Source organism: Dermochelys coriacea, chromosome 18 (assembly GCF_009764565.3).
Source record: "Dermochelys coriacea isolate rDerCor1 chromosome 18, rDerCor1.pri.v4, whole genome shotgun sequence".
Lineage (NCBI taxonomy): Eukaryota > Metazoa > Chordata > Testudines > Dermochelyidae > Dermochelys > Dermochelys coriacea.
Genome location: NC_050085.1, coordinates 13172099 through 13193078, shown reverse-complemented (window position 1 = coordinate 13193078; position 20980 = coordinate 13172099). Strand labels below are relative to the sequence as shown.

At 48.1% G+C, this 20980-nt stretch overlaps 1 protein-coding gene across 3 annotated transcripts in view; it reads left to right on the top strand.

The window, feature by feature from the left end:
- Positions 1–20980, top strand: part of SPSB1 (splA/ryanodine receptor domain and SOCS box containing 1) — a 69998-nt gene that overhangs the window by 36248 nt on the left and 12770 nt on the right. Inside the window, exon 1 of one of the 3 annotated variants that reach the window (XM_038377023.2) lies at positions 18006–18373. The exons of the other annotated variants lie outside the window; for them this stretch is intronic. The gene's annotated coding sequence lies outside the window, so the exon portion shown is untranslated. Of the gene's footprint in view, positions 1–18005; positions 18374–20980 lie in introns of those variants that run through there. 3 annotated transcript variants of the gene reach the window in all.

Sequence of the window (20980 nt, the reverse complement as noted above, 5' to 3'; positions counted from 1 at the left end):
CAAGGTCCCTTGTCTTCAGTGCTGCATGCCCTGGGGTTCCGAACATCTCTTTTATGCAGTGAAGACGTACCCTCTCTGCAGGATAGCTAAAAGCTTTGGCAGCAGGAGATTTGGGGCATTGGAGGGGGGAGGAGGAGTGGCAGCTATACAGTGTATCATCAGCAGTATGCCAACAGATGTTGACCTCTTGCATGCCTAGGCTCTGTTCCGGGATATTGGCTGCTTGTTTCCCAGAAGGAAGCTTTCATGTGTTCCTCCTCCCACATGCCCCAAAACAATGGGCAGACAAATTGTTTGGGGGTGGTGATGTTGTAACGTGACATTTCAACTATCCAGACCATTTATCTGAGGGACTTTCCTCGGTTTTTGTCTGGCTTTGGGGTACTTCAGATATTGGCTGCAAATAAATAAAATGCCTTGTTGATTCATAACGATTGCCTCCAGTACTAGTCTTGCTAATTCCTGTCGGTCATGCTGATTGCCTTACCGTCAGACAGTGGGGTCCTTTCTCTTCTCTCTCACAACAGGCTAGTCCTGGAAGGATTGAGTCTCCTAGATATTTGCACAGTGCCTCCCTTCATCTCTTTCCCACACCTGAGTCCTCATGCCCTGGAATCAGGAGGTTGTTTCTGCTTGGCTGAATGCTGGGGGCTTTAACTGATCCCTGCTAAAGACTATGTGGCTCGGGAGGGTGTGGGGGAGAGGACAGTATAGAGCCTTTTACTGACCTTTGCTAACAATGATTTTTCTCCACTTCGGGGAAGACTCCAGCAGAGAGAATAAGCAAAGATGTAGAAGCATCTTTGTGTGGAAGTGGCTTGAGAACTTAATGGGTTAGTGGACTAGCAGCTCTCTAAGCATAATGGGGTTCCAGTGTTTGGGTCACAGCGGGAGCAAGGTCTATTTTTCACTCCTCCAAGGACAGTTGGCCCTATTACAAACACTCGGTACAGCTTGGCATCTCTTCCTGTCTAGGGCTGTAGTGGCAGCTGCATTGGTTGTGAGAAGCTTAGCCATTAAATTTTTGATGTGGTCCTTTTTTTAAAAACTCAGTGCAGCTGCATTGACATATTGTATAAAAGGAGGAGGTGGGATCACAGATGGACAACAGACTAATATGATTGGACAGAAGGTTCTTCTGACTCTTCCAGTAACCTTGTCCCCGGAGCTGAATAGCCTTATTTATCCAGAGATGCACTCTGCAAGCTTGTGTATCACACAACTCAGTCTTGTCTTACTCAGTAAGTCAGTATTGCTAATAAGTGGGAAGCATTTCTTTGTAATGAGGAAGCAGTTCTAGGCTTGATACTCATGCTGCGTTTCTGGGAGCTAAAACTAGTGTCAGGCTCCCAGTCTAGCTGTCTCTCTTTTTGAGTCTATCCAAATAAAGATCTTTAACCAGGCCCATCCTGGAGAACTCGGAGGGTACTTCCGTACAGCAGTTAAATGCCCCCAACTGTCCTGGGTCAATTGGTTCTATATACCATAAGGTTTTGGCAGGTATTTCCTGCCTCACTGGGGACGGGGTGGGGATAAGAGAGATAGGAACCTCAAGGTGCCTGGGTACCACACTACATATCCTGTTTGGATACACTATTAGTAGCTTATTGGGATAGTAGCAAGGAGAATCCAGAAAAGGGTCAGGCTCTCAATCTCTGTGACCTGTGCTGGCACAGGGAGAAAGAAACCCGGTATGGAAGGGCTATCCCATTGCTGCCGGGAAGGGATTTTGGCTGTACTTGGAATGGAATTGCTGCTTACCGCACCCCACCCCCAGCAGTCTCGCTGGCAGAATTGGCGGCTTTCCACCAGAAGGCTACCAGCTATCCCCAACAGAGGGGAGAGACTAGCATGTTAAGTTGGATGCATAGGGAAAGAGCAGAGCACAAGTAACCTCTATCTTTAAACTGCTGGTGGAGCAGTGTGGAGAAACCTTCAGTGCATGCTGATGACATGGGATGCTGTTATGTATGGGGGTCAGGTGCTGCCTGTCGGGTAGTCTTGGTGGACTGCAAGTTGAATTTAATGTATCACTTTATCCACTTCCTGTCAAACATGCTCTTAATCTTCTGCTGTTATGTCTCAATCTTCTTTAGAAGGCAACGAAGAAGTATCCACTATGCAGAGCTCCCGAAAGTTGTTCAATGTATCCTAGAGATGCTCCATCCTAAAATGATGATCTTGGTGTCTGACTTAACAGCTTGTTTTCTCAATGCATGCAGCTGCTTGTCACAGAGCTAATAAAGCATTCTAATTTTAAGTTCCGCAGGTAATTGGGAAATCATTAACTGTTCATTTAGAGTAGTTCTTTTATAGTTCCTGAAACCTGCTGCTGTTCATGTGTACAGGAACTCTTTTATTTCAATCTATAACCCCCTCTCCTGACCATTTAATAAACACATGGGCTTGCCGTGGCTGGGTTCAGCCAAGTGATTGTTCTACGTTCAAACTTGCACTGTAATAACAAAAGGTGTAGATTAAAACAGATTTGGTTATTCAGGTGCAAATCTGCATGAGCACTCATTTGCAATATATGTAGCTCAATTGACTTTGCCTAAGGCTTGTAACAAGCCAATTTTAGCTATATCCTCTTTAGCCAGTTTTCAGAACAAGAGTGCAGAACCAGCTATCAACACTAGTTTAACCAAAGGTGTTCTTAAAACCAGTGCACCTTTTGTGTTCGGATCTGATCAAACCCAGAGCAGCCCCTGTAATGAGTGTGAACCTACAGTCGCAGTTGGCCAGCAAGGCTGGAGAGACTTGGCCTAGATCTCACTCGACAAAACTGAGTGTCCATTTACTGAACACAAGTAGCAAGGTGTGAACACCGGAGACTGGTGAAGCCAGAAAAGCTCAGTGTTGGCCTCCTAAAGGAATTTAAGGTTGGAAAGGAAGGAAAAGAGAAATGGTAACAAACTCACATCTGAAGTGTGGCTTTTGGGAGTGTAGGATGGGAAGGAGAGAGCAAATCAACTGTAGTGAGTGTGCTGTTGCTGGCCTCAAGAGGCTAGTGGAAGGGAGTTGATTAGTCTTCCAACTACAGGCACCTTCTCTATCTATCTAGATAGATCTGTATCTATCTATTTGTGTATCTTCCTCTTGTGAGGAGGAGTCTAATTCCTCCTAAGAAGGGACGTTGCTCAGGGTTGAGAGGAAGAACCTGTATCAAAGTTCCTCTCACCCCATTTAAGAATACCTAGCTGTTATACAATGCTTTGATCCATAGATCACAAAGGAGGTCATATCACTATACCCATTTTGTAGACGGGGGGAAATTGCTCTCTCCCCCTCGCCCCAGCAATGCAGCAGCAGAGCTGGGATTCGCAGACTTGCACCCAGTCTCCTGATCCCACTCCGGAGCTTTGACTAGGCAACCTCGCATCTCTTTGCAGCTAGTTGAAGGTGCTGCTTGTGCCTTCTAATCCTGCAGAGTAATGTCCCCTATTCAGCCTCAGAAAATGCGTAATTGATTCAAGATTGCACAAACAGATGCAGACCCAGTATGCCTCTGTTCTGACCTGGAGAGACCCCTTGTAGAGGTGTGGGTGGGAATTCAGTCTTTGTGGCCCAGTCGCTCATTGGGCCTCTTGGCACAGAGTGCCAATAAATGGAAGTGCCCCCTTTATGCTCCTCAAAATTTCCCCTGACCTCTTTCTGCAGGAGAGCAGGTGAGAAGGTTTGGGGGTGTGTGTGTGTGGAGGGGCACCTGCTGTAATAGATCAAGTGGAATTAGCTGTTTTCAGACCATGCTGCCTTCCTAAACAGCTGAGCAGCATTGTCAATGCTAAGTCTATGCTTCAGCATTGCAGCTGCACTGCTGTAGCATGTCTGTGTAAAGACACGCACTAGAGCGAGGGGAGGGGGTTCTCCCATCAGCAAAGGGAATACCTCTGCCCAAGAGGCAGTAGCTAGGTTGATGGAAGAAGCCTTTCAGGAATAAGGTTGGCTTAACTACATTGCTCAGGGGTATGGATTTTTCACACACTGAGGGACATAGGTGGCCAGACTTGGCCCAAGCATCCTTGCCATAACTTCCCCTTGGACAGAGACTTTACTGATGTAGAAGCATTTACTGGAGCTGTGTCAGACTCAACAAAGCCTTAGAAGGGAACAGGCTGAGTAATATATTGCTTCATTGTGGGGGATTTTTGCTCTTTGGTTAATAGTGCTTGTGACCTGGCTAACACAGCTTAAATGAAAAGAGGAAGGAGGAGGTTACAGTTTGGCAGTCTTAGTATTGTTGAAACAACTCAGATTGTAGGGATTTTCCATCCAGAAGACGGTCTGCCTGTACATATGGAGCTGCTGTTGGAACAGACTTACTGCTCCTCTAACTTGAATCCTGCTCGGCTGCTCCCAGCACCGAACCATTTCTCTGTCTCTTCTTGAGTTGGCTAAGGGCTGCAACGGTGACACCTCTGGCTGTGCACGAACAAGCAAAAGTGCATGTTCACTGTTCCAGACGTACTGCTGCTTGCAGAAGCCAGTGGAAGGCTTCTTGGTCTGCAGCCAAAGCGGAACACCCAAGGAGGTGGAGAATGGGAGCGCTCTGCCGGGAATGTCAGTCGAGTGCTTCCCTGAATGAAATACTAGTTGGGGTGGGAGGATAAAGCAGCCTAATGGAGAGTAAGGTGGGATTGTCTTGAGTGCCCGGGGGGAAAGCAAGGTGATGGAGAATGAGTGTGACTCTCTTCAGCATTTATAGGGGGACACTGCACCAGTTAAAATACAAAATTGAAGATAAAACATGTAGGTGAGCAAACTGTCTCTACTCTTCTGTTTTCTAAGATTGAACTTAGATACATCTGTCACCCCAAAAGTTTTGAAGGGCTTCTTGCCTTTGTCTGGTCACAAAAATATTCTGCAGTCTATCCAGTCACTTCATTCTCCTGCAGGTCCCAGCCTTGGAGGCAGAGGTTTGAATTTGGATGCAGACCCGTAGTCATGTCTCTGACATCACTTAAAGGTCAGACTGAGGGCATGTCTACACCACCAACTTTTGCCAGTGCAAGTCACATAGGCGTAAAGCTGTCAGTTTAGTAGACTGCTCGTGTATGTGCATGCTTGGAGCCTTGCATTGGTATGCATTTGCTCATCAGGGTGCTTGTTTTGATGCACAATGCAGTGCACCATGGGTAGGTATCCCAGTATGCAACTTGCCATCATCCAGCCCATTGACTTGAAGTTTTGGCAGTGCCTGGTGGGTCAGAAATGCATCATGAAGGGATGACTGGGACTGAGGGGGTCAAGTTCCCATGATGCAGCTTTCTCCACCCAGATTGCCACCTGTGATTTTCATGCCTATTTTGACAAACCCGTGAACCTTGTATGGGACTGGTTCGTTATCTCCAACAGAAGCGTGGAGCCTGATCAGCTCTGCCCTATTGTCAAGAGCATTACAAATACAGGAGACACAATCCTCTGGTATTTGCAGAGATGCAAGAAGAGCCACGTGGAAAATGATTGATTGTTTCCTGGAGGTCAGATTGTTGTGGGACGGAATGAGAATCCATTCAAGATTGTCAGTGGCATTCACGGAGCAGCTGCAAGAGGTGTGCCCGTTTCTGGGTCCAAGAAATGAGCACTGCTTGGTGGGATCGCATCATGATGTGGGTTTGGGATGCCGAGCAGTGGCTGAAGAGCTTTTAGATGCGCAATGCCATGTTCCTGGATACGTGTGCCGAGCTCGCCCCAGCCTTCCAATGCAAGGACACCAGAATGAGAGCTGCACTGACTGGAGAAGCGAGTGGTGGTCATGCTGTGAAAACTTGCAATGGCAGATTGCTACGGGTCAAAGGGAAATAATTTTGGAGTTGGAAAATCCACTGAGAGGAGCCATTGTCTTGCAAATATGCAGGGCCGTTGCTCATCTCCTGCTACACAGGATTGTGACTCTCAGCCGTGTGCAGGATATAATGGATGGATTTGCAGCAGTGGGGTTCCCAAACTCCTGTGGAGTGATAGGTTGCAAGCACATACCTATTTTGGCATCAGAACATCTTGCCATAGAGTACATGAACAGGGAGGGTTATTTTTCTATGGTTATGCAAGTGCTGGTGGATCACTGGGGATGCATCATTGACATTAACACTAGCTGGTAAGGGAAAGTGCATGACTGATCTTTAAGAGTCCCGGACTGCTCAAAAGCTACAAGCAGGGACTTTCTTTCCCAACCAGTAGATGACTGTTGGCAATGGTGAAATGCCAGTATGATCCTGGTGGACCCAGCCTACCCTTTATTCCATGGCTCAGGAAAGCATACACTGGCCACCTCAACAGCACCAAGGAAATGGCCATCTACTTGCTCAGCAGGTTCAGAATGACAATGCTCTTTTGGGAGATTGAAGGGGCACAAGATTGGATCTGAATGAGAAAAAAATTGCAGTGGTTCTAGCTGCCTGCTGTGTCCTGCATAACATCTCCGCAAAGGGGGCGGGGGAAATTTGCTGCTGTGGTGGAGGGCAAAGGTGGAGCAGCTATCAGCTGAGTTTGAATAGCCAGGTACAAGGGCTGTTGAGCTCAGCATGGACCTATATAGCTCAAGGGGGCTTTGGAAGAGCATGAGAACGGTGAGCCATAATAATGCATTGTGGTGGTGCTGCTGTACCTGGCCGTTTGTTTGGGGGCCTTTTAAGAATTTTGTGGTGGTTGGTGCACATGTATGATTACACTGTCACTATTCCTGTGAGTGGAAATCAGTCAACCTCCTTAAAAAACAAAACAAAAAAAAACCAACCCACAACTCTCACAGATACAGACATCCTCTTCCTCTCCAAGAGCAAACAGATGGACTTCAAAAACAAACTTCAAAGAGAAACTGCAGAGCTACAATTCATTTGCAAATTTAACACCATTAATTTGGGCTTGAATAGGGACTGGGAGCAGCTGGCTCACTACAAAAGCAATTTTCCTTCTCTTGGAATTGACACCTCCCCGTCAATTATTGGGAGTTGACCACATCCACCCTAATTGAATTGGCCCTGTCAACACTGGTTCTTCACTTGTAAGGTAACTCCCTTCTCTTCATGTATAATAATCCCTGCATCTGTAATTTTCATTCCATGCATCTTAAGTGGGTATTTTACCCACAAAAGCTTATGCCCAAATAAATCTGTTTAGTCTTTAAGGTTCCCCTGGCTCCTTGCTCTTTCCGTGGACAGAGACTAACACAGCTACCCCCTATACTCAATCCTATGAGTTGTGTCAAAGTGTATGATCACAAGTACCACCAGCTGTTCTGAAGCATATGTTGGGAACTAATAAAAATGAATTATTTTCCAAATAATAGTTTTACTGAGTAACAAAACCACTTAAACTCTGTGCAAGTTAAAAGCAAATGCGTTAAAATCTTAACAAATTCGTGGAACAGAGCTTAAAGAAGGACGGAACGTCAGCTTCTATTTTAGCTACACATACATTTACTGTGGCTCTCACCGGCAAAGGTGAAAGTAAGCTGGTATGGTACAGAGTATCGGCAAGCGCCAGTACACAGCTGACTATACCAGCAGGGGGCAGCTTCCCCAGGCTGGCGATTTAAAGGGCCCAGGGCTCCTGGCAGCAGCCAGAGCCCCAGACCTTTTAAATCCCCACCAGAGCCCCGCTCCTGGAGCCCCAGGGTAGCAGCAGCAGCTGGAGCCCCAGACTCTTTAAATCACAACCTGAGCCCTGGGACTCCTGCCGCTACTGCTACCATGGGGCTCGGGCAGTGATTTGAAGGGCCCAGGGTTCCCAGCTGCTGCTATTGCAGCTGGAGCCCTGGGCCCTGGGGATTTGAAAGGCCCTGTTCCTTCTGGTTGAGGTCCCGCCCCCCTGCTCAGGACTCCAGCCTTGCGTAACAGTAAGTCCTTTAAGTTACTTACCCTCACCTGGGAGCAGGGGTGAATGTGAAGCTGTGGTGGTCCTTAATGTCCCCCAATATGCAGTCATAAGGGCAGGGGAAGGTGCTGTACTGGAGTTCTCCATGGATTGCAAAGGGAAGTGAGCCTGGGACTGAACCTGTAGCTCCCCAAGAGTCTCTGCAGCATTTGTGTTGGCTGCCAAAGAAGCCTCATTTATGTCCTAGTGCCTTTCTCCTGTCCACTCTTTCCTTCTCCATACAGTCTGCAATATTCATCCTCCAGGCTCTCTGTTCCTGGTCTGATGCAGCCCTGGCTTGCAGGACCTCACTGAACATGTTGTCTTCCTCCTCATCTGGCTCAGGCATTCTGCAGATGTGGAAAAACCTCCTCAAGGCCACATCAGCAGCTACATATAAAACACACGGGCACCATTGTCTGCCTGCATAGGCACAACAGAAAGTGAAAGCTAAGATTCAGAGCTCCCTTCCCTTGCTCCCCTACAGTTTTAAACAAGGTGTGTTTATGGACACTTTTGTGTCAGACTGCTTGTGTATGGTCCACTCTCTGCTCCAGCCACGGCGAGTGTGGCTAGTCGGGGTGAGGGACATTGGGAGGGAATTGCTCAGTTGCAGGAAACTATAATTACAGAGCAAAGGCACAGAATGCTGGCATCATTCCCCACCTTCGGTTGTGTTTTTAGTTGATCTCTCACTCCTGAGGGTAACACAAGCACAGCTGCAGCTGGCATCCCAAAGCTGGCCATGCCTGTGTGCTGCTAACCCGTTAACTTCAGCAGGCACCATTGCAGTAAGCCCCAGCTGGCATGGGAAAGTGTCCCACTGCAAAGGAAGAAATGAGGCTGCCAGCCTTAGAAACCTTTGGGAAAGGATTGCAGAGTATCTCCGTGGACGTTTCACTGAAAGAGAGCTCAAAGATTCCAGGGACATCCCTGTACAGTACATGAACTGCTCCACTATTTCCCTTCCCCCCCCCACACCCACCTGCATGAAAAGCAGATAACTCTACTTTTGTTGTCCCAATACCTCTTCCTAATAGGAGTACATTCATGAGAAGTAGCTAGTTGTCTTGCTAACTTTGGAGGTGCCATCACTGTAACAGGAAATACATTCACCCCAAGTTCCTTCCCTTGCATCCGTCTCACCCGTGCTCAACTGACTGGTTTGTGGTGGAGTCTCAAACAGGTCCTGGCCTGAAGCATAATTGGACCTTCTGGTTGCCTGTCCCCTCTTCTCATTCTTGCTGTTCACACCAGGGGCCTGTGACTCTGGCTTCCCAGAGGTGCCCGCTCTGTGTGTGTGTGTGTGGGGGGGGGGGCGGGATGATTGGGGTCTCAGCCAAGTGTGGCATTCCACTTTTTGTAAAAGCAGCAGGCCTGCAGCTTGGCACTGGATCAGCTGTAGGTCTCCCTGGCTTTCTGGTCTGTCTGCCTGCTGCTGCGCCTTTGCCTTCTCAAGACACTGCTGCCGGTCCCTTCGTCTGCATCCCCTGTGCAACCTGCTCATAGATGTCCACATTTCTACAGCTGGTCCACAGCAGTGCTTGCACAGCCTCTTCAACACACAGGCCCAGGGGATCCAATATCCTGTCTTTTCCAAGCTAGAGCACATCTGGCGCTTGTAGCCATCAGGGTCAGCTGAGCAGTTGCACACAACAATGGAAAGCAGTTAGGTGAGCTCACCAAACTGGACAATCAGGAAAAGGCATTTCAAAAATTTGTGAAGCTGTAAAGGGGATGGGGCATTTCTGATTTCAGTGACACCTGGGCGGTGGATTTTACAATTGTGAGCAGAGTGGCTAGTGTCTGGCATTGTGCAACAGCTGCTGGAGGACTGTTAGGTTTGACATAGGTACAGTATCTACAATTGTATTACATTGACCATGGCTCAAACCTAGTGGGGTGAAGGGGGGGGTGTTACTAAGCATTTGCCCTGCTCCAGGTCCTAGCTAGTGGTGGCTTTTGTCGTGTTGGAGGAGCCTCCAGGCTAGTAGTTTAGGATGACCTGGTATTCTAGATGTGTTCAGCTACACTTCTGTAGCTAGGGGGTCATGGTTTTTCTAGAATCCTCTGCAAGATCCACTCACCTTGGCAGCATCAGCTGTGTGAAACATTTTAACCTGGAAACTAAATTTTGTCCCCTTGCTTTGGGTGCAAAGGACTTCTTCCAAAAGCAACCGGAATCTTAAAGGGAATGGCTGATCCTCAGATAACTGGATGCTCCCAAAGAATGTAAAGGTAGTTGGGTCATAGGGAAATTCTCTCCGCTCCTCAAGCCTCACCCATACACACAGGAGGCTTGGCAGCTTCTGGCTCAGCACAAAAACATTTTTTTCCAAATGTCTGTATGGCCCTGTTGCCTCAGTATATATGAGCAAACACACTCCTTTCCAGCCTTTGATTCTCCCCCTCAGCGTTCCAGTGGCTGACTAGTACAGATTGTCACGGGGATCGGAGGCCTGTCCTGTGCTAGGCTGCCTTGTTCAATCCCTGACAAACTTGCTGTGTTCTCGAAACAAGTGGTAACAAAGGCCAAACAAGGCATTAACAGTGAAAGGGCTCTCGGCTTTGTTCTGCAGGCCTGTCTTTCAGATCTGCGCTGACTCCTGGAACTGGAGAGCGTCATCTAGTGGCTACAGCAGGCAATGGAGGAGAGACCTGGGTTCTAGTCTTGGTCATGCTAACAACTCACCAGAACAGCATGGGAACCGTGTAGCTGGGGTGCTAGTGTGGAATGCACCTTTGCTTGGCCCTTTTGTAAGGGAAGGAGGAAAATTAATTTCCTAGAATGCTGAGGCACAAGGGGGAGACCTGCCTCTGCTCTCTAGCTGTTCAGTCATTCTACAAGATCCTGGTAACTGGAAAAATCTTGGTTACTTATTCAGATCCAGCCAGGGTTTGTAGTGTCTAGCAGTAGCCGTCCAGCTGCTGTTCAGAGGTCTGTCTGAAAATGAGTGAGTGACTTCTGCCTAGTTCTAGTCACAAAGGATACGTCCACACTGCAATAAGACCCACAGGATGGCCGCGGCTGGCTAGGGTCAGCGGACATGTCCTGCAGGGCTAAAAATATTGCAATGTCGATGTTTGGGCTCCAGCTGTGGCCCAGGCTCTGAAACTGAGGGGCGGGGGGTGGTCTCAGAGCTCAAACTCCAGCCCAAGCCCAAACATCTATACTGCAAATTTTAGCCTGGCAAGCCAAAGGGCTTGTCTATGCTGGCACTTTACAGCACTGCGACTTTCTTGCTCGGGTGTGGGGGGAAAAAAACACCCCCCCCCCCCCGAGTGCAGCAAGTTTCAGCGTCGTAAAGTGCCAGCATAGACAGCGCTCTAGTGCGGGGAGCCATGCTCCCAGCACTGGTAGCTGTGCCCCTCATGGAGGTGGGTTTTTTAAAGTGGTGAGAGAGGGCTCTCCCAGCGCTCTGCCCCAACTATACAAGCCATGCGGCCAGCATCTCAGCGTTAACTGGCTTCAAGAGGAAAGGAGAGTGCTGTTATGAAAAACTGGGTCCCTATGGCTTGTTTTGTTGGCTCATCATGCTGTCTTAGCAGAAAAGAGCTTCTGATATGGGAACAGGAAACTCTGGATAGTGATAGAAAAGTTTTTTTCCTTCTCTTCCCCACTGTCTCAAACTGATGTGATTGTCCAACTAATGACACAGAACTAAAGCAGGTCATTTAGGCAGATAAATGCACGTTGCCAGTGTAGACTAGCCCTTAGTCAGTGGAGCTGGACTCTGAGGCTCTGTGTCGTGAGTTTTTGTTGTTGCAGTGTAGACATACTCTAGGCGTCCACACTGGTTAGCAGGCGTGGCAGATGGCCAAGAATGGAACGGAATAGAGACTCAACTCCACTGTTACTAGCTAGTGCTGCCACGGCAGGGCAAGCTTGCACACAGGGGTGTTGGGAGCCTTAAGTTTCACCACTGCCTCTGCTGTAATTGTCCCTGCTATCAACCCAGCCACTTCCTTCTACCCAAGAACAATCTACCCCCCCATGAAACTGTTGCTTCTGTCTGTCTCCTGGGCTTTCAAGCAGTCATCTGTCTGCCCCACTGTCACTTGAAGGATGGGGTTGATGATGTTGTGCAACTTTCACATGGATTACCGCCACCATTAAACCACGGTGACTCGGTGTTAACAGGCTTCAAGAGGAAAGGAGAGTGCTGTTACGAAAACCTGCATCCTGATGGCTTGTTTTGTTGGCCCATACTGTCTCGGCAGAAAAGAGCTTCTGATATGGGAACAGAAACTCTGGATAGTGATAGAAACTTTTGGCTTCCCCACTGTGTCAAACTGATATGATTATCCAACTAATGACACAACTAAAGAAGGTCATTTAGGCAGAGAAACACAGGCTGTATGGACTGCTGCATGGGTTATGAATAAGTAAAGCGGGACTAAATTAGACTCTGGGGCCCTGGCTGTGTAAGGGGAGCTTGGTTTGGCTAAGGATTAGGTGTGTTTCTTTAATGCAAATAGCTCCAAAGGTAAACATCTATTTTAAATTTATGGTGGCTTAATAGCAGAGGGAAATACCTTTTTTAAAATGCAGCTTGTCCTGATATGACAGCTCCTGGGTTCAGAGAAACCTGATGTGCGGAATTGTTAATCAGCTAGACATTTCTTACTGAGGGGGGAATCTGTTGGAGGGAGGGTGTAGAAGGCACCAGCTGTTCGGAAGCTCCCAAGTCCAGGCACAGAAAAGTTAAACATATTGGAACTGGGGCTAACCTGAGAGCCTCTGTCAGCTTGCTGCCCAATAAGTATGGCAAAAGGTTACTGGTGTTAACTTTAGGGGAGCATCCCTGCCCTTATCTATTTTTCCATTGCTACAGGGCTGCCTGATTCTTTATTCCACCCACACTCTCCTGCTGTTTGTCTCAGGCCCATTTAACCGATGGCTCTTGCAAAAGAGCAGCTCCGAAAGCTGTCTCAGAGACTGCGCTTTCCAGCTGGCTGTGTTCCTGGAGGGGAGTGGCAAGAAACCAGTGACAAGCTGTCGGAGGTGAGGGTCAGTGGTAGGGAAGCTACCCACCTGCTGCTAAGTGCTCCTTTATTCACAGGCACGGGAAGCTTTCCAAGTCAGAACAGCTGCTCTGAGCTAGACTAGCCATTTCAATAAATCTAGTAATGTGTCAACTCTTCCTTGATGGCTTAAGTGCACCACCCCAGAAGTGGAAAGTTGACGTGGCCCCGAAGGATCAGTCTTTCACCCGCTTAGCTCACCAGCTGGGTGTGTGTCAGACCTGTCAGTTGTAATCAAAAAAACATGATGCAATTGGTATCAACCTAGTGGTCTCTGTGAGTTCTTAGTTTGGCCAGGCCTAAACTATGACTGTCTGCTGCGAAGTGGAGCAGCTATGCATAGGATATTATTATTGTGGGGGTGTAGGAGCATGTTGGAGCTCTAGGCCTGGACCAGAATCCTATCTGGCAAGGTGCCATGCAAATACACAACAGAACCCCTGCCTCAGAGGTTCCAGCCTAAGGACACAGGCACCGTGATGCAGCATCCATAGAGACACAAGCCTGCCTGAGCGCCCCGCTTTTAAAAAAGCGTCTTTAAAGCCAGGCTTGTCCTGTGTGCTGAGCATGTGTCTGAACCGGGAGGTGTGGAGGTTAGCTTGTAAGAGCAGGGAGAGGCTCCAAAGACAAAGGTGATAAAAAACAAGGCTCTGCTAATAACCTGGATGACAGCATGGCTGGTGCCACTCACTATAGTCTCCCAACTGCCCAAACCAGTCTTTCCAGCGCTGCTAAGCTCTGGCTTTCGGATCTTTGCTAGCTATGACGTGAGCCGAGCCTGGCACAGCCCTTACTGAGCGGTGTGGGGGAGGCATGCGCAAGCTTTTCAAGTCCTGGCAGTGCTAGAAAAGCTAGCTTCCGGAATAGGGTAGGTATGTGGGGAAGGAAGGGGAGATTCCTAAGAGGGGAAGTCCTCCCCTCTCTCACTGGCTCTGTGCCCATATCATACTGACTGGCAAGTGGTTCTTGAATCCTGACCCAGTATGGGACCTGGAAATATTGTGTGGGTATAAGAAACCATAACTGAGAGGTTCTGAAATGCCTGGGCCCTTTAGAGGAAAGTACTGCGCTCTGGGGCCCTGGTTTTACTCCATCGACTTCCATCCCCCTGAGTTGTTGACTTTGGCATGAGGGGCTGCAGATCCAACCTGTGAGCCTCTCTCCACGTGGCTCTACCAATGAACTTCAGTCCTAGTGGACTCTGCCCCCTCAGTGCTCCTACTGAGGAGATGAGCAGCTGCATCAGCTCTGTGGTGTGTTAAATGTCCACAAAGGGCTTGGCTTAGAAAACCACCCATCTACGAGGGGCAGAACCAGGAGCTCCTGACGTCTAGTTCTGCCTTTTGACAAACTATGGCAAATGATGCTAGCTTAGGTGCTCGGAAAGCTTGTTCTCCTGTCTGGGGCAGACACTTGATCTAGCCAATCTACTTTCTGAAACAGTCAGTTGTCCCTTTTGCACCTAAGAACATGAATCAGTTGTCATGCCACCAAATGTTGCGATTGACACTGAGGCCCTGGCCAAATCACTTAAATCTGTGACTGTTTCCTCATCGGTGAAATGCTTACACTGCAGCATGGGCAGGCTGATGACTAACATTTGCAAAGCGCTTTGAGGAGGAATAGTTCTGTGTAATTGCCTAATTACTGCAAGGACACCTTGTTCTCTCTCTGCACCTCCTAACTTCCCTCTCCAAGGTGTAACAGCTGGGATGCTCCAGACACCCGTCTTTTTGCTGCCTGCGACTGGCCTTGGAGCAAGGGGGAAAATACTGGACAGGAAAATCCGTGTGTAACACGATGTGCAGGTGCCGTCTCAATGCTGCCGGATCCGCCAGACCACAACTTCTGTGCTCTTTCCTGCAAAAGAGTCTGTCTGGAGTTCAGAGCTATGGCTCTTACTCTTCAGTGACAAGGAGGAGGATTATATTCAGTGAGTTATGTCCCCCAATATAGCCTGTCTGCAACCCTTGCATTAAAACAAGGTATGTCTGCAATCCATCTGTAGACATTGCTAGCTTCAGAAAGAGCTGTGGACAGATGGCTGGATTAACTCTCTCGCTGGCAGTCAGCATCAGGACATCTGACAGTCTGGCTTGTGGCACCGAGGGTGGTTTAGACACCACAAGGTATACTAGGAAACAGAGCTCATTAGATCAGCTCTCTGATTTGTAAGACTGCCTGGCAATTCTTGTCTCGTGTGCGCTCGCGCGCGCTCTCTCTCTCTCTCTCTCTCTCATATCAAATGCTTTCGATCAGCAGGATGTTGGAGAGGAGCAAAGGGGAGAGGTGTGGGGAAGGTCAGGGTTGCAGCTGCAAATTGGGGACATGGAAAGGGGCTTTGGCTACATTTCTCTGCACTCTGGCAGAGACGTAGTGCAGTATCAGTTTAATGTGATCTTAAACAGCCAGGGCTGTATCCTGGGGAAAAGGTCTCTAATAGTTCACTTTGCCGCCAACTTGGATCCTGCCGCTACTTACAGTGCAAACCTACTCCGTGACCTAGCTATGGCAAACTTGCTGAAATATCCCCATGTCCTTATTTCCCCATATCTCTCTATAAAAGGTGCCTTCTAGAATATAGAGCGGCTAAATTTGCTCCTTAGAAGTCATTCTGCAGAGCTGCTTATCCCTGGGCCTTGGGATTTGAGGGGTATGGGGTAGGAGTTCCATTGCTATTCCTGGGGATAGTTAGGAGAAAACTTCCTCATAAATAGGGCATTGCAAGGAGTAGAGAACCTTCCTCTGAAAAGCCTATTGTTGACCAGTGTTGGAGATAAATGCCAAATGAGACGGAGCCCTGGTCTGACAATGCCACTTTTTTTTTTTGTTTTTGTTTTTAAAAAACAATCGCACAGTTTGAAACTTAGCTGTCCCTCTAGTGTAGATTTTGTTGCTGTGGGGAGGGAATGGCTGGAATCTGCCTTCACTGAAGCAGGCTGTTTTTAAGAGCCTTGAGAAAATGCTGTGTCTGTACATGCTGCTTGATTTGCAGCTGGCACTGGCGAGGAATCTGAGTTTTCTTGAGAGCTGCTGACAATCTAGTGACCTTTTGGGCACATCCGCTGAACTTCGATGTGGGATTCCCCTAAAATCTTAAGTTGTGACTTGGCCTTTCCGAGACCCCTAGCAAATGCCGATACGAACATTCCATCCAGGAGTTTGACTTAACTGACACTTGCAGCTGGCCTGTATAATCCAGGGGAGTATCTCTGGCAGGAGCAGGAAACCACTTTCTTCCAAATATGTCTTCCTGAGTACAAACCTTCAACAAAGCAGATGTCTTCGTCTTAGCTGTTGGCTGCTGTGCAGAACTCCCCTGATGACCACAGTGCTTCAGAGTCTGACTAGAAGTTTAAGATTAGATTTTTCCCCCCCGCCCCCAGGAGTCTTGCCCTAGGAATTATTTTGGGGAAGTTCTCTGGCCTGTGTTGTACAGGAGGCCAGACTAGTGGTCACAGTGGTCTCTTCTGGCTTGGAAGCTATGAATTATTCATCTCCTCCTTGGTTGTAGGGGTGCTTCAAGACTTTCCTGTTGCTAGCTGCAGAGCTTCATGGCTGTTGTCAAGGTTCCTTCCCCATTCTGAACTCTAGGGTACAGATGTGGGGACCTGCATGAAAACCCCCTAAACTTATTTTTACCAGCTTAGGTTAAAACTTCCCTGAGGTACAAACTATTTTACCTTTTGCCCTTGGACTTTATCACTGCCACCACCAAACGTCTAACAGAGATATAACTGGGAAAGAGCCTGCTTGGAAACATCTCTTCTCTCCCTCCCCCCCCCCCCCAAATCCTCCCAAACCCTACACCCCCTTTCCTGGGGAAGGTTTGATAAAAATCCTCACCAATTTGCATAGGTGAACACAGACCCAAACCCTTGGATCTTAAGAACAATGAAAAAGCAATCGGGTTCTTAAAAGAAGAATTTTAATAGAAGAAAAAGTAAAAGAAGCACCTCTGTAAAATCAAGATGGTAAATACCTTACAGGGTAATTAGATTCAAAACCTAGAGAATCCCTCTAGGCAAAACCTTCGGTTACAAAAAGACACAAAAAGAGGAATATCCATTCAGCACATCTTATTTTCTCAGCCATTTAAAGAAAACAGAATCTAACACATCTAGCTAGATTACTTACTAAGTTCTTTGACTCCATTCCTGTTCTATCCCTGGCAAAAGCATCACACACACTGTGAGAGAGCCTTTGTTTCTCCCCCCGCCCCCCCCCCTCCAGTTTTTGAAAGTATCTTGTCTCTTCATTGGTCATTTTGGTCAGGTGCCAGCAAGGTTATCCTAGCTTCTTAACCCTTTAGAGGAGAAAGGGTTTTTCCTCTGGTCAGGAGGGATTTTAAAGGTGTTTACCCTTCCCTTTATATTTATAACAGCTGCGTTGGGTAGGATGAGAGTGGAAACTTAACCTGGAGATTGGATTCCTACAGGTGGTTCCTCAGTTGTGGTTTTATGGAGACATTGATGGGTGCAAGGGTGGGCTTAGCTAATTCAGGGCATTGGCTCATTCAAGTTCACAACCCTGCTATGATTGTGTTTTGAGAATTGAACAGTTGGAGAACGAACCACAGCACGTGAGATGCCTGCAGTGCATTTCACGTGCTACCCAAAATGCACTCCTTTTGCAAAGCTGCTGCTGGGAGAACCGTTCCTATGCCATCTTCTGAGCAGGGGTTTTCCAAAAAGTCCATCTTGTAGAACAGCTGGCTTTTAAACTGCTCCAGATCCTAGCAGTGCCATAAAATGGGTCTTTCTGAAAAGATACTCCTCCTCGTACCTGTAGTAGAGACCTCTCTTAGAGGAATGAGGGTAGGTACATCTTTCACTCAGCATCTAGAAGAACTGGGATGTAGCCGCAGAAGTCTGTAGGCATAGGGTCCATAACTTTGCAGAAGAATCTGGTGCTTGGCTTAGGAACATGGGTTGCCAGCATTGCTTTTGGCGGAGTACTGCTCTGTTAGGCTGTAAAGAGGCTTGTTCTCCCCATCCCCTGCAGATCTGTAGAATACAGCTGCTTGTCAGGGCCTCTGTTCTGGAAGAGGATTTCCATGCTCAGTCTGTCTGCCAGGACATGTGCCATCTCTCTATTGCTTTCCTCCTCCTCTCACATGCTAAGGCAGTTTCACTTTCTGCAGAGGGACTGTAACAGCCTTTCCAGCAACTGAACCTTCCTCGTCAAGCTGCCTCTGCTAATGAGTGGGGTTGGGGGAAGTTGCCCCCTCAGGCAACCTCTTTTTGTGGTCTGTGAGTCAAGACTGAAGAGGGGCAGCAACCAGTGCCAAAAACTAGTGCCGGGCAGTGATGATTGTGCCTACCCATGTCTGCTGGGCTGACTTGCAACACTTCAAAACTAGCGTAAACCGGGTTACTAATGCAGCAGTCCCTGTGTGCTACTTAGCAGATGCCAAGCCAAGTTCTGGGGCTGGCTAGTGCTTGCTGCACACCGACTGGCTTCCAGGGCAGCAGGCAAAGGCTCTTTCTGGCAGGTAGGTGAGCTTGCTGTTTCAAAGAGTTGATTGATTGTTGGCGGCAGTAGTTGGGCCTCCGGAGATGTTCTGAGTGCAGGGGGTGTCTGTGCATTGGGGAAGCAGCAGCAGGACTCTCTCCCCTGAGGTTGCCCTCTGATCCCCTTTTGTGAGTAGACTTAGAATAAAAACAGTGCTGATAAGCTTTGATCTCAGCAGAAAGTTAAAACTGTTGTGCAGATTTCAGTTGCACTAGTTTCACAGGGGAACTTGAGTAGTGTGCTTTCCCTTCAGGTTAAAGTATTACTACAGTTGGCTGCACTTTCAGTCCAGCGTAACAGAGGTTTTGAGCTCCTGGATGGTGCTGACTGCTGAGAAAAGGAAGGATTATTGTCGCTTTGAATTGAAGTAGCCCTTTTGCATGTCTACATGGCAAACACCCACCTGCCGCTGGCCCGTGTCAGCAGGTGTGTAGATCTACTTCTAGAAGCCCTAGTTGAAACTAGGGTTCCATTGTGCTAGGCACTGTGCAGACAGTGAGGCCTTGGCCAAAACAAAGGAGTGATAGGGGAATTGCAGGTAGAGAGAGAGGAGAGTCAATTGCCCAAAGGACAGATTGGGGGCAGAGCTGGGACTAGAACCAGGACTCCACATGCCAGTCCAGTGCTCTGGTCGTGATGAGTTCCAGGTCTCTAACAAGTAGGAAGAGGGACAGTGTTGACTTAGTCCCTAAAACAAACCAAAAGGACTTGCAAAATCAGATTCCTTTTTTTTTTTTAAGACATAAGCCAGGGTTAAAGAATGATGACAAGGGTAATACCAGGCAGTTAACCAAGATTTTAAAAGAATGATTTAAGTGGCTATGCACAGTATCTCCTCTCCCGCTGCCCCTTTGTATGGGGTCTCCAGATCCTAAGCTCTTTGGGGTGGTGCTAGGACTTTCTCCTCCTGCTCTGGGTGCTTTATAGATGCCTGACCTTTTTCCCCCATAGAAACTCTGTGTAAATACTGTGGGAAGAGAGTGAGCCAGAGTAAACTCTTCCTCAAACCAACAACCATAGAGCAAAACTTACATGGGAAGCCAGGAAATGGAGAAAAGATGCTGGGACCTCTGCGCCTGGTGATCTGGGAGGTGTCGTCCATTGCTTTGCAGCTCAGAGGCCAGAGCAGCTGTGCGTGGCTTTCAACTTCAATTGTCCAGAACCTTTCAGAGCTGGCTAGAGGTGCCTTTTGGCTTTTCCCTTTCTGCAGGGCTTGGTACCTTTTCAGTGCCAATCTCTTGTCTGCACTGACGCCAGTGTGACCCTGCTGTAGGGCTCCATGCAGTGAGTGCATTGTAGGGGGCCAAACATCCCCTCCTGCTGCTTCCATGTTTGGCGACATTATTGGTCCCAGAGCAAGTGGAGACAAACCAAGTGGAGAGGTTCTTTTTTTTCCTCAATACGTCTTTTAATATTGGCTTTAACCCTTGAGAGCTCCAGGCAGGACTTACTGCAAACTCGATAACCGCAGTTTGAGGTGGGGTTGGGGCAGTGGCACCAGCAGTGTCTCTGTACCCCTTTGTAAAGCTTTGTGCAGAGCCTATGTATGCTAATGCTCTGCAGACTTGCACTGCCTCCCACTTAGCTTCTGGGTGAAGTTTGTCGTAGGATTTGACCTTTTAAAGCCCCCTGTGGTTTGGAATGTGACTACCTGAAACGACTCGTCTATGTGATAACACTGCCATTTGAGCAGTCCTCTGGCTTTAGACAGCGCAGGGAGAGCTGGTGGGAGGACCTCTTGGGTGAGAGCCTCTCTTCCTGAGAACTTCTCCTCCTGGTTGTTCAGATGGCCCAGGTTTTAACATTTATCATGCACTGCACAGCTCATGACAAGAGAGCGCAGAGGGTTGAAGAATGGAGTGGGTGGGGCATGTCTGTGAATCTGTGGGGTTCCTCATAGCCTGTCTGGAGTGTAGTAGTTCAACTTTGTTCTCGGACTTCGCATAAATTGTTGTGAAACTTCTGGACCTATTTGGGGAATGCTTTAAAATAATCAAAATGAGATTCCTGCGAAGAATAGGCACGTATTTTAAAGAGAAGCATTGAGAAGTTTGTTTGTTTTTTATTACCAATGTTATCAGCCCTGGTCTACAGGACTGGAGTTTGTAAAAGCACTTCTGTCCCATAGAGCAGAGGTCCCTGACGAGAGCCCAGTATAGTACTTGAGATGTAGGATAGGTCTTGTTGTTTCATTGACACGGTCTCTTAAATGGTGAAGCATGTGGCCTCTGCAAAGCAGTAGCAGAAAATGGGTTGTGCATCTAAAGGTGGAAACCATTCTCAGAGGCAGCTGGTTTTTCTTCCATCACTGTCTAACAGACTAGGGCAGGCTTGGTTGGGAGTGGTTTGTTCCCTAAGCGCACACCTCCAAGAGTCTGACATTCAGCTCGCTGGTCCAAGGCAGAAGAGAATGTGTAAGATCTTCATAGCCAGTGTACTATGCCAGCTGTACTGCTGTGGCACTAACTTCTTGGAGGTGGAACTTTGGTTAGTGTCAGAAAGCTTGACAAACCGTGGGGGGTGTTGTGGGGGGGTCACAAACTAGGCAAACAGCCACAGAACTGCAGCAACCCCTGCATCACAGGCA